The sequence below is a fragment of the Ochotona princeps genome, chromosome 8 (assembly GCF_030435755.1).
Source record: "Ochotona princeps isolate mOchPri1 chromosome 8, mOchPri1.hap1, whole genome shotgun sequence".
NCBI lineage: Eukaryota > Metazoa > Chordata > Mammalia > Lagomorpha > Ochotonidae > Ochotona > Ochotona princeps.
Window position 1 is genome coordinate 46,151,925 of NC_080839.1, and position 12,375 is coordinate 46,164,299.

Here is a 12,375-nt window from a genome sequence, read left to right on the forward strand (position 1 = left end):
AAAAAGGTTACGAGGCCAACACTGTTGGAAAGCTTCAACAAAGCAATGAGATATGCCAATTGATCTTCACTACATCTTAACATCACAGAAACTTAAAAAAGAAATCTTAAACTTTCAAATGGAGTTGATACAAAATATTCTACAAATAATAACAGTTACTAGCATACAAACCTGTATGCAATGAAATGTCCTCCTAAGTAAAAATAAAAATTCTCCCTTTCTGCTTTACTCAACCCCTGTTCAGGTTACATTCAGGTCAACTTCATCAAGCCATCTCATTAACACAGAAATGTCTTTGAAGGGATTCAGGCTTTGCCAGGCTTGACATTTCACCAGACTACAACCAAGATGCCAAAGAATCAGATTCAAATATTAATGAGCAAAAGGTCAGGAATAGGTAATCTCCAAAGCTCTATTAGTTCCTGCTTTCTGACCCTATCCAATTCCCCCTGCCCTTTCTCCAGTCCTCTCTCACTACATACATTTACAATCACTGGCTGAGCTTCAAGACACACCCTCTAAACTGTAATTTCACTTGAAGTACATTTTAAGTGGAGGCCTCCCAGATGCCAGATTCCCCAATCTAGAGGTAATCTGTAGGAACAGAAAGGTAAAATAAAAAGGAAGGGGATCAACACGAAACAAAATTCGGTTTTGAATTTTAACTAATAGAACTAGCAGGGGGAAAAAGAAGAAAAATGAAAATGAAAAGGACGAAAAGGGGGAAAATAAAAAGGAAACCTCTTTCAAACTTTCCAATAAGATATTTAATAATGTGACAAAGCAGAGTGTATTAAAATATTAACCAAAGCTTCCAGGAAAACCTGTATAATATCAATTGTTTATTCAAGACCTTTACAAACCTCATAAAAAATTAAGTGAGCTTGGAAAAAACACACCACAGCCATAGGAGAAAGTTTACAAAACACAATGGTACAGACGCCTGACTGTCTGCCAGCCAGTCCCTTTTAACTTCCACATACAACATATTACTCAGCTCCTAACAGGTCAATACCCTAAATAAGAGCATTTCTCCTCCCAAACACCTCATTAGCTTGAGTCTCTTTTTGGCTCTTTTGAGCTAATGTATCCTGTAGGTGCTTTGGTTCATTATTTTCTGCCAATAATACTTCACTTCAGAATATTCAAAACCTTAGGCTTCTCTTAGGGAAATCATTTAAGATCTTCTTCACAAACAATAACTAGTTCTTTAATTAATCTCACTATGGGAGAACAGTACATGAACCATCTTGTCCATTTTAATGGATGTGGTAGCAAAAATAAGATACAACTGGAGAGGAAGTGGCACATAGAGAAACACCAAAGATTTTGGTCCATTAACTTCAGCCCTTTCACTTACCTGACAGTTATTTAATCCTTATTAAATTCAGCTTTCTCATCAATAAAATGCAGACAATGACACAAAAGTCACCAAGATCATGTACAATAAAAGAAATACTAAAAGTCCAGTGCAGTGTGTGCCACATAGTAAGAGTTCAATGAACAGCAACTATTATTAAAAATATTGTCGATAGCTTAGGGGATATCTAAACCGAACTTCTATATATGTATTTACCAGGCAGAATTAAATGGAAAATAGTTATAAGAAACTTCAACAAAACATTCTAACATGAGAAACACATAATCAACTTGCACACATGTGGAAAATTAACCTTGTTATTCAATTTGTAGGAACTAGAACATGAGACATGAATCTATCATTGAGTTTGAGAAATACTCTCAGATCACTTGTATCATAAGAAGAATGCTATATATTCTCCAATTCCTTTATTTGGTCCTTCTCTGTGGCCTTAAAGGAGCTGTAAAAAGGAAACTTTTCATCACAGTCTATCTGTGTAAAAGCACCAAAATATGTTAACAATTAGAGCAGGGGAAATCTGAAAGCCTGCCTTGTTAATAAAGGGACTTCCTATCAATGAACTCATTAAAAGGTAATGAAACCAAGTGGCTATTAAAATAAATACCGACTGGCTAACAGTTCCTCAGTATAGTTTTTTCAAATACTCTCAACAGTAAAGATTGTAAGAGATGAAAAGCAAAACGTACTAAAACAAAAGTTGACAAAATGAGGATTTTAAGTACAAGGGAAAGCTGCATTCAGAAAGCTGTATCCAGATTTCAGAATATGGAAAATAAAAAAAAACTTGTAAAGTTCTCTAACCTTTTATGCAATGTTCTCAAAAGCCAAAAACAATGAGGCACAATAATAAGTGGCTTTTACATAATACACACTTTAAAACATCAAGTAGGAAAAATTATAATAGTAAATGGGATCTGAAAACTTAATGATATGGGCCCAGTGTGATAGCGTCGTGGTTAAAGTCTTCGGCTTGCACGCACCGGGATCCCATATGGGTGCCAGTTCTGATCCTGGTGGCCCTGCTTCCCATCCAGCTCCCTGCTTGTGACCTGGGAAAGCAGTGGAGGATGGCCCAAAGCCTTGGGACCCTGCACCTGCATGGGAGACCCAGAAGAGCTCCTGGCTCCTGGCTTCTGATTGGCTCAGCTGCAGCCATTGCAATCACTTGGGGAGTGAACCATCGGATGGAAGATCTTCCTCTCTGTTTCTCCTCCTCTCTGCATATCCGCCTTTCCAATAAAAATAAATAACTCTTTTAAAAAGGTGATATAAATTAAGACAATATGTGTTAAAGTTTGCACATAGTTAGGGTGTATGTCTTCTTAACAGTAAGTAGGGTAATATAAAATAAATCCTAGAGTATTCCCCTAAGTCCGTGTTTAAAAAAAAATCCAAATAGCTAAACATGATATTCAGTTCTTTGGTTATATCATACAAAAGGAAATATATAAATAGATAATAGATGTAAATACAAAGGAGCACAGTAAATTTTTTCCAGAAAAATTTTAAAGTCTCTGTCTTGGAGTAGATACATATTTTTTAAATAGGACAAAAATATTCCAGACATTAATGAAAATTAAAAATTGAGTATTTGTATTGAGCTCATTAGAATAACAATTACGATATTCAAAAGACGTTGCTAAGAAAATGAAAAGGCAAGAAACTGAATAGAAGAAAGAACAAGCATAGGCATGTTAGGTTAACAATGCTAGCTCTGCTTCGGATTCCAGATTCCTGCTAATGCACACCTTGGAAAGCAAAACAATATTTGGTTCCCTGCAGCCAATATGAGAGATCAAGGCTAATTCCTGGCTCTGGCCTGGTCCAGACACAGATGTTGCAGACATTTGGGGATTGAACAAGCACATGAAGGTCAATCTCTCTCCCTTTCTCTCTTTTAAATAAAATGAAAACAAAGATGATTCTTTTTTAAAAATGACACACAGTTCATATAGTTGAACAATTGCTTCTATCTACAATATATACATAACTATAAAACCTCAACAATAAGAAAAATCAATTTCAAATAAAGGATAATGATATGTATATACATCATTATATATACACATACATACATGCATACATATATCATGTATGCATACACACATATGTATGTGTATATATTAAAGGTCAATATGCACCTGAAAAAGAGTTCAACATTACTGGGTATTAGAACAATGAACGCTAAAGACATGAGAAAATGTTTGCATACACTCATTACAATAACTAACATAAAAAAAATGACAAAAAATTTTGATAGGGCTTATTTTGGAACCAGAAATCTCACAAATTAGTTTTTAGAAAATTAAAGCTTCTTTTAAAAAACCATGCATGTTTCTTAAATAGCTAAATACATACATGTATTATCACACATAAAATGAAAATTAAACTAAAATGGAATACATAGATTAATATTAGAATGACAATAAGAAGAAAACTAAATGTAATGATAAATACATCTATCTGTTTAAAGAAAATACAAAGGGCAAAAGAACATTCTAAAAGAAGCAAAGAGATGTCTGTAAAATAGGAAATTCAGTAACACAAAAGAATGTGTCATCACAAATAAATACAAAAATGTTTAAACAACAAAAGAGGCTGTCTACAAATACTAATGACCTAAGAGATTATTACACTTCTACCAATAACAATACAACTTATATGAAACTAAAACACCCATATATAAAACTTATAAAACAACAGAAACAAAAGTAAATAAAAGAGACCACTTTTTCAAAGCATCAAATAAACAAAATTTATAAGGAACAACAGGCAGATACTTAACACTGAGGAGATCATTCTTCTGCTCACAAAATTTGCTCATTCCTTTCACACAGAAGTTGGACAAACAGCAGCCTCTTACTAATTCATGGTTTTTTAAAATATAATGGAGTTAATTACCCCCTATTCCTATTACATGTCAACATAAAAAAGATAGTCAAAAGTTACAGAATAAGGTAACTGTTAAGAAAAGCATATTTACCATCTTAACAATGTTTTCTTTTTTTTTAATCCTTAAATAGGGAGAGGACATGAAATAGGATTATCAGTCTGGAGGTACCTGCCAGGATTTGAGAAACTGAAACAGAGATCATATAGTCTGAGTTGAAAAAAACTAGAGGTCAAAGTCTACCAAAGAAGAAGAACCCAGGAAAAATGTAACCCAGGAAATTCAGGAAGGATGTAAATCATCTTTGACAACAATGTGAAAAGAACAAATGCCAGAAGAATCCTTTACTTTACAGGGAGATTTCTTAATGCAGAGCTCTAAAAAGTTTCTTTTGTAGTTAATATCTAGCATTCTACAGGAAAATTATTACAGGTAGCAAGAGAAACTGATACAGTACATAATGAGGTCTTAGCCAATGATGATGTGGTATATACAGTATGGGCTATGCTATCTAGTTTACCACTTCGGAATCTATCCACACTCTGATAGTCACACAGCAATGAAATCATCCAACAATGAGTTTCTCAGGTTTTCACATTATCAAGTAATTCATTATCTTGTGTGTGTGTATATATACACATGTATACATATGTGTGTGAGAGAGAATATATAGATATATATAATTAGTATACAGAGATAATAAGATGATTAAGAGACTGCAACTACCACAAAAAAGTTCAAGATTACATTACCAAGCTTGGAAAGAGAGGTAACATAGATTTCACTACAGACTTGATATCTATATATATCTATAAATCTATGTCTATATCTATTTATCAAATTAAATTTGAAATGAAAACAAAAATTGCTAAACTGAAAACCAAAATTCTGAATTTAAGAAGTGAAAATGTGTTTTTAATGTCCTATAAGACATAGCTAAAGAGAGGATCAATAAACTGGAGGTATAAGGAAAATATCCAGACTTGTGAAAAATAATGTAAAAGACAAGAAATACTGTAGGAAACACTCTTTTCATATTGGTTCTCTGTTGGAGCACTTTATCGCTTACACAGGCTTGCACCGAACCTGCAGGTTTACCTGAGGGGCCTCTTAAACCTTTCCTGAGCATATTACCCTGAGCATAACCATGGCTTTCTTTCATTATTTTTTATGACTTACTTACATATTTATTTGAAAGAGTAACAGAAAGAGAAATAGAAACTCTCGCATGTTTTTTAACAGGACCAAGCTGAAGCCAGGAGCAAGCACATCCCTTTCTGAGTCTTGCATGTGGACAGCAGCCACCATCCTTCCCAGGTACATTATCAGGAAGCTGAGTCAGAAGTTGAGTAGCCACGACTCAAAGCAGAATCCCACAACGTGCTTTAACCTGTTGTACAACAATACCTATCCCATACTCACAGCTTCTTAAATTTTTGTTATAAAGGATTTTTTTCTTAAATGAAGCTTTTCAAAAAAAAAATAATTCTGCTACTTCTTGCAATGAGGGAATCTCAACTGAACTTGAACTGTGGTTATGCAACAAGGTGGAGGAATCCACCATGGGGGGAGGGTTTGCGGAGGGGCGGGGAGAATCCCAGTACCTATGAAACTGTGTCACATAATACAATGTAATTAATGAATAAATTTAAAAAATAATTCTGCTTCTAAAATGTAAACTTCTTTGTCTACATGTGCTTTATAACATTCTAATTTCCAAAAGGACCTACTCCATCTTTTACTGTTAAGCATTATTTTTTGTGATATATATAAATATATATATAAATATAGGTAAATATTTTATATATCTGCACCACATTTCTTTTTCTCTAGGCATTGTGGGGTAATGTTCATCACTTTCTGATCTGATACTGAAGTTTCACAAATTAAGATAAACATCTTCCATAAGGTAGCTTTACGTGGCTTAGCACAGACATACATGATAATTTACATATAAGACATACTGTACTATACTCTCTCTGGAACGTACAAGCAGGCTCTCACACAAGCTCTCATGACTTCAAGACTGCCATCATACCAGGGGTGAAGAGGGAAAGGTAAGGAATTCCACACAGCATTCCAATCACTTTCAGGTTGCCTATAACCTGATTCAACATGCAATTTATTACTGTAAATCTTTCGAATTTTTCCAGAGTACTAACAAAGTTTTTACAGTTTTACTTATTTTTCAATATTTTTCTAAGGGGAAAAGAATACTTGGTGCTGCCTACACTGTCAAATGAATACATGATTCAACTCCCAGACGTTCTTAATTCCAGTAGTCATGTCACAAATACATTTTGTCTTAAGTCTTCATGGATTCTTTTCCCATGGATTCACCCAACTGCAGACTGAAACTGTTTGAAAAAAAATATGTGCATATTAAAAATATACAGTGCAGATATTTTTCATTATTTTCTTTAATAGTATAATATTCAGGGCCCAGCACCGTGGCCTAGCAGCTAAAGTCCTCGCCTTGAAAGCCCTGGGATCACATATGGGTGCCGGTTCTAATCCCGGCAGCTCCACTTCCCATCCAGCTCCCTGCTTGTGGCCTGGGAAAGCAGTTGAGGATGGCCCAATGCATTGGGACACTGCACCCGCGTGGGAGACCCGGAGGAGGTTCCTGGTTCCCGGCTTCGGATCGGCATGCACCGGCCCGATGCGGCTCACTTGGGGAGTGAATCATCGGACGGAAGATCTTCCTCTCTGTCTCTCCTCCTCTGTGTGTATCTGGCTGTAATAAAATGAATAAATCTTTAAAAAATAGTATAATATTCATATCATATTATGTGTTATAAATAATAAACAAATGACAAGGCATACAGAGATTGTGTAAACTTAAAATGGAAACACTTCATAATTTAATCTAAAAGAGTTGAACGTTTTGGTTCTTCAGTTGGCCAAGAAACCAATCTCCCACATATAGTAAGGTATCCATCTCATTTATCATAGGTTAGGAATTATCAGATTTATTTCAACAGACGGGTTCTATAGTTCTTAATTTGGGTAAAATTTGTAAAATATTTTATTTTTCTGTGACCATCTAAAGACACAAATTAGTGTGGTGTTCTTCGCCCAAATGCTTATGCTTATAACAAAACTATTAACATAAGTTCAGAACCACAAAAACACATTTGTGATTACAATTAGGTTGGCTCTAGGAACAGATATTTTGCCACAAGCAAAGGGTGCATATCCAATGTACTACATACTGACATTCACACAACTGTATTAAGTGAAAGCCAAATTTGTTTAATAAAATAGTACAGAGAAAAGTCTCAAAATAGGTTTTTAAAAATGACACGAAAGGAAGGAGTACTTTTTAAAAATCATGTTTCAAATGCTGTACTCATAAGGGTGCAGCAATTTAACCTGAACAACCAACAATGCTCATGCTAAATTAATATTGTTCATTTTAATTTTATTGACTGTATATTTTTATACTTAAGCTATGAACTTGTTTTAGGTTGCATTAGAATTAAATAATAATGAATGTATGCCCACTTTCTATTTACTCTGATACAGGTTATTTAAATTAGAAAAGCTAGGTACAGTTAAGAACCCAGGGAGTTGTAGATCTAGCAATATGGTAGCTTGAGCTGAGATAGAATGTAGAAATCACAAGCTGAATATAATGATATGCTTAGCTATATATCTAAGCCTGAAAAAAAGGAAATCTCTATATAGGATTTATGAACTAAAAGTAAACTAAAACCCAGAAAAGCATGCTCCTAAGCTAACTCCTAGGCTCTGGAACAAATGTGATCAGAATCACCACCACTTAGCTGTGTACCTGATTTTCCTATCTTTAAAGGGTTAGGCTTGGATTCAGGAGCAGAAATGACGACAGTGACAGACCCCTGCACACAGTGAGCACACTAGAAAGGCACTACCCCACTCAAGCTTTGTTTCCTCTGTGCATTTGGTGGTGAAGGAAAAACATAGTCCTTCCGGATAAATCAAATTCCAACTGTAGGGTTGGTCTCAGCAGTTAAATATCAGTGAATTAAAGCACAAGCACATATCAGTGAAACCCCTGAGAACTCCAGAGAAAAGCTCAACAAGAACAATTTAATAATCTAAGAAACATGAATATTAATGGAAAATCCTGTAAATATAAGTTCCCAATTAAATGAATGATAGCTCATAAGGTAGAATCCAAAGAAAAACAGGCAGAATAAAAAGCACAAAGACCCAAGAGGAAGTAACATTTTGAAAGACATAGTGAAGTAAAATCTATAAGCTTTTAAACAAAAAGGGATTTAAATAATTACAAATTAACAGAAGTATATGAGGCAAATATAAAAAACGAACCGAAAACAAGTCTAGAAAAACACTGTCACTGAAATCTAAAAATTAACATATAGTCTAAACAATATATTGTACTAAAGAGAGCTTTGATGAATTATCCTTGATGTTAGTGAGAGGAGTGAAAAAGATAAAAATCTTAAAAATAACAAGAAGGAAAAGATACATTGCTCAAAAGTGAACAAAAAACAGGGGACAGGAAAAAGCTCATGAAAATACATATTATAGAGACCGAGGTCCAACCTATTAGCTAAAGTCCTCACCTTGCATGCACTGGGATCCCATATGGGTGCTGGTTCATATCCCCACTGTTCTACTTCCTACTCAGCCCCCTTGAGGTCTGGGAAAGCAGTAGAGGATGGCCCAAAGCCTTGGGATCCTGCACCCACATGGGAGACTCAAAAGAAGCTCCTGGCTCCTGGCTTTGGGTATGCTCAACTCCCTTCATTGCGGCCACTTGGGGAATGACCCAGTGGACAGAAGATCCTTCCTTCTGTCTCTTTTTCTCTCTGTAAATCTGATTTTCCAATTTAAAAAACACATAAACAAAAAATATATATTATGAAAAAGCGATTTAAAAACCTTTTTGCATCAAAAAGTTTACATTTTTTCATGGATTTTCAGCATTCTTGTAAAACTAAACAGTAACAAGAGGGTAGAAGACAATCAAACCATAACATTAACAAGCAGATAATAAAATTTAACTTGGATTTCTAATTCCAGCTAGAAAGGAACAGAGAATAAATGAAAACATGTTCACATATGATAGATTCATATATCCCTCCAAAAATACTACCCTATAAAAACCAGAAGCTCACTGAGATTATGCTTGCTCATTGCAAGTCATATTTATGCACTCTGAGTGTTAGAAAAAGTTTAAGGGGTGACCATTTGATTCAAGCGACTACATGAATGACCACAACACTGCCAATAAGTGATGTTTAGAACAGAACATAAATGCCTGTAGAGAGGTGAAGTTCAGTAGGTCACAGAAACAGTAAAGAGCACTTTATTCAGAAATCCTATCACTTAGTTCTACTTTGTAGAGGGAGGATAACATTTTGATGTTGAAGGCAACTGTGATATGTCTTACATCCTCTGAATTGTCATGTTTTCTGCTCTGAAAAAAAATCAATTTAGCTGCTAGTCACTTCTGTACTATTTTTTTTCAAAAGTCCTCTAGTTTGTCAGCACTTAAAAAAAAATACAGAAGAGTATAAAATAAAAGCAAAATAACTGATCCACACATGTTCTAACCAGTATGAAGTAGAACAAAACTTTTCTTTGTTTTTAAACATCATCAGTTCTTAAACTTTAACATACAACAGATTTACCTGGAGGACTTATAAAAACACAGATTTCTGGGCCAAAGCCCAAACTGCTGATTCAGTTGTCTAGTTTGATGACTAAGATTTTGCGTTTTGATCGGGTTCTCTGGTGATATTGACTCTGTAGTTCCAGAGACCACACTCTGAAAACTGTTAGGCAATATTCTTCTACAGCAACTGAAAATCAATTTAGTTGTTTGTCAGACTTATGATTTTATTGACTTAACCCAAACTTGTGGTCAGTTAAAATGGCTCTCATTTTTGTAGACACAAACTGATTTCAATCATCTACATAATATATTGATTTCTTGTTCTAACACATGGAAAAAGTGATGAGCATATACAAGTGATAGATCCTTAAGTATAAAATCATATCTGAATAAATACATTATTCTGTTGAATAAATAAGCTGGCTGCCCTTGGGGAGGGGCACTCAACAGCAGCCTTCAAGACGCCCTGCCTGGAGGCTTTTTCAACCCAGCACAGGTATGTACAGCTGAGCACACTGGCTTCCTAGGGGTAGGGAAGCTCAGCCGGCCACCCGGACCACACCATCCTACAGGTTAGGTATTTTTGACCTGTACAGGTGCCTGTAACTGAGCTGTGTGGCCCTCCCTGGAAGGGCTTGGGCACCAAAGGTGCTGGCAAAGCCCCCCAGGTTACCTGGTGACACACCCTCATGGATAGAGGGTATTATTTTACAATGGGAAGATGGGATCACAGAGGTGGTAGTGAGAAATGACCTGTGGTTTTTGTGCACATGTTAGGAATTACAGTTGAGGGACTTCCATAGATAAGTCCATGACATGTGTATGTAAGTAGCAGAGTGGCACCAAATTGGTTTGGGGGGGAGAACAAGAGTGAGAGAAATGGGTCTGATAGCAAAATATGTAAGGGCAATGTGGGCTCACCCTGTGGAACTGCAATCTCTGCTGGCTCACCCAAGAACTGTGGATCAGGACTTGCTGGAGAGCTAAGGGGACACCCCAGCTGGGCTGGGCTTCCCACTGGTGAGAACGGGAGTAGGATTGAGGGCAGCAGGCGTGGCTGCATATGGCTACAGACTGCACTGGCACGGGTGCACACTGGAACTGTGGAGTGACAGATTGGGCTCAACTCCAGCCCCTACTGGTACTCGTGAGAGCCAGTTTGGGTGTAGAACAGGGCAGACTAGGTCTTGACTCCCGCTGATCTATGTGAAACCTGTGTCTAGGTGTGGACTAGGTTACGATGGGCTGCAACACCCAACAAGAATCAGAATGGGAGTGGTCGGCTGGGCAAGGCCACTGTTCTTGTCAGGACAGGAGGTGGACAAAGTCAACCTGGGCCAATGACCCACCGGTGTGCATGAGAACTGCCACTGGGAGGAGACTCGCATGAAGAGCCTGGGAAACTCCTTCACTGGGATGCAGTCCCTGCAGGTGAGCCCAAGAAGCAAGGTAAGGAGCAACCCAGACCACGCCAGGTTATAGTACCCACCAGCATACATGTGGGTCAGGTCTGGGGACAGACCAGTCTGGACCAGAACATAACACTCACTGGCAGATCTGAGAACGAGGACAAGGAGCAGGAGTCAGATCAGGCCGCAACACCAGCCAGTTCACATTAGGACTGGGACAGCAATCAGGCTGGGCTGGAATAGGCTGCAGCACCCACCAGTAGGAGCAGGAACAGACTAGACTAGGCCAGGCTGCGCAATAAGACTACAAACTCTGAGGTGAGGCAAGTTATGCCAGTCTGTGTCCAGCAGGGGCCAGGTAAATGAGTTGCAGGTACGGAGGGTCTGACAAGGCTCGGGTAACTTGGTTCAGGTCCTGGAGCCCACCTGTGTGATGGGGGCTGGGTTCCTGAGCCCTGGGGATGGGGGCAACAAGTCGGGTTTGGATCATCTGGCCCAGATCCTGGGGCCCATCTCCTAGGTGGGTGTAGGGTTTATAAGCCCCAAGGTGGGGGATTTAGTGTGGCTCAGTTGCCTGGCCTGGGGCCCATCTACTATGTGGATGTTGGGTTTGTGAGCCCCAGCTGTGGGGGATCCATCAGGGCTTGGGTTGACTGGCCCAGGTCTTGGAGCCTGCGTAGTAAGTGGGTGATGAGTTTGTGAACTCGAAGGGAGGGGGCTCCGGCGATGCTTGGGACACCTGGCCTGGGTACTTAGACTCACCTGCAAGAACATATCCTACTTAATGAAAAATGTGGTGCAGTGGACATCGCCCCTATTGTAAAAAGAAAATATGGCAGCAAATCTGCTGTTGTGGCAGAACAAGAACAGAACAATCTGGACAACTATATCAAACAAACAACGAGAGCAAAAAATCTCGATGAATGAAGCCAATGGACATTGGGAGGGTGATATCATTCTTGGATCAATGAAATCGGCAGCACTTCAGAATTATTCAAACCACTTGTTCAGAACCCTTGAATATGTACACATTGAGACCTGGGTTGATATGAGGTGGCGGTTCCTC

At 37.7% G+C, this 12,375-nt stretch overlaps 1 protein-coding gene across 6 annotated transcripts in view; it reads right to left on the reverse strand.

The window, feature by feature from the left end:
* The window catches only part of EXOC6B (exocyst complex component 6B), a 584,809-nt gene that overhangs the window by 201,586 nt on the left and 370,848 nt on the right, over nt 1–12,375 (reverse strand). The gene's annotated exons all lie outside the window — the stretch shown is intronic.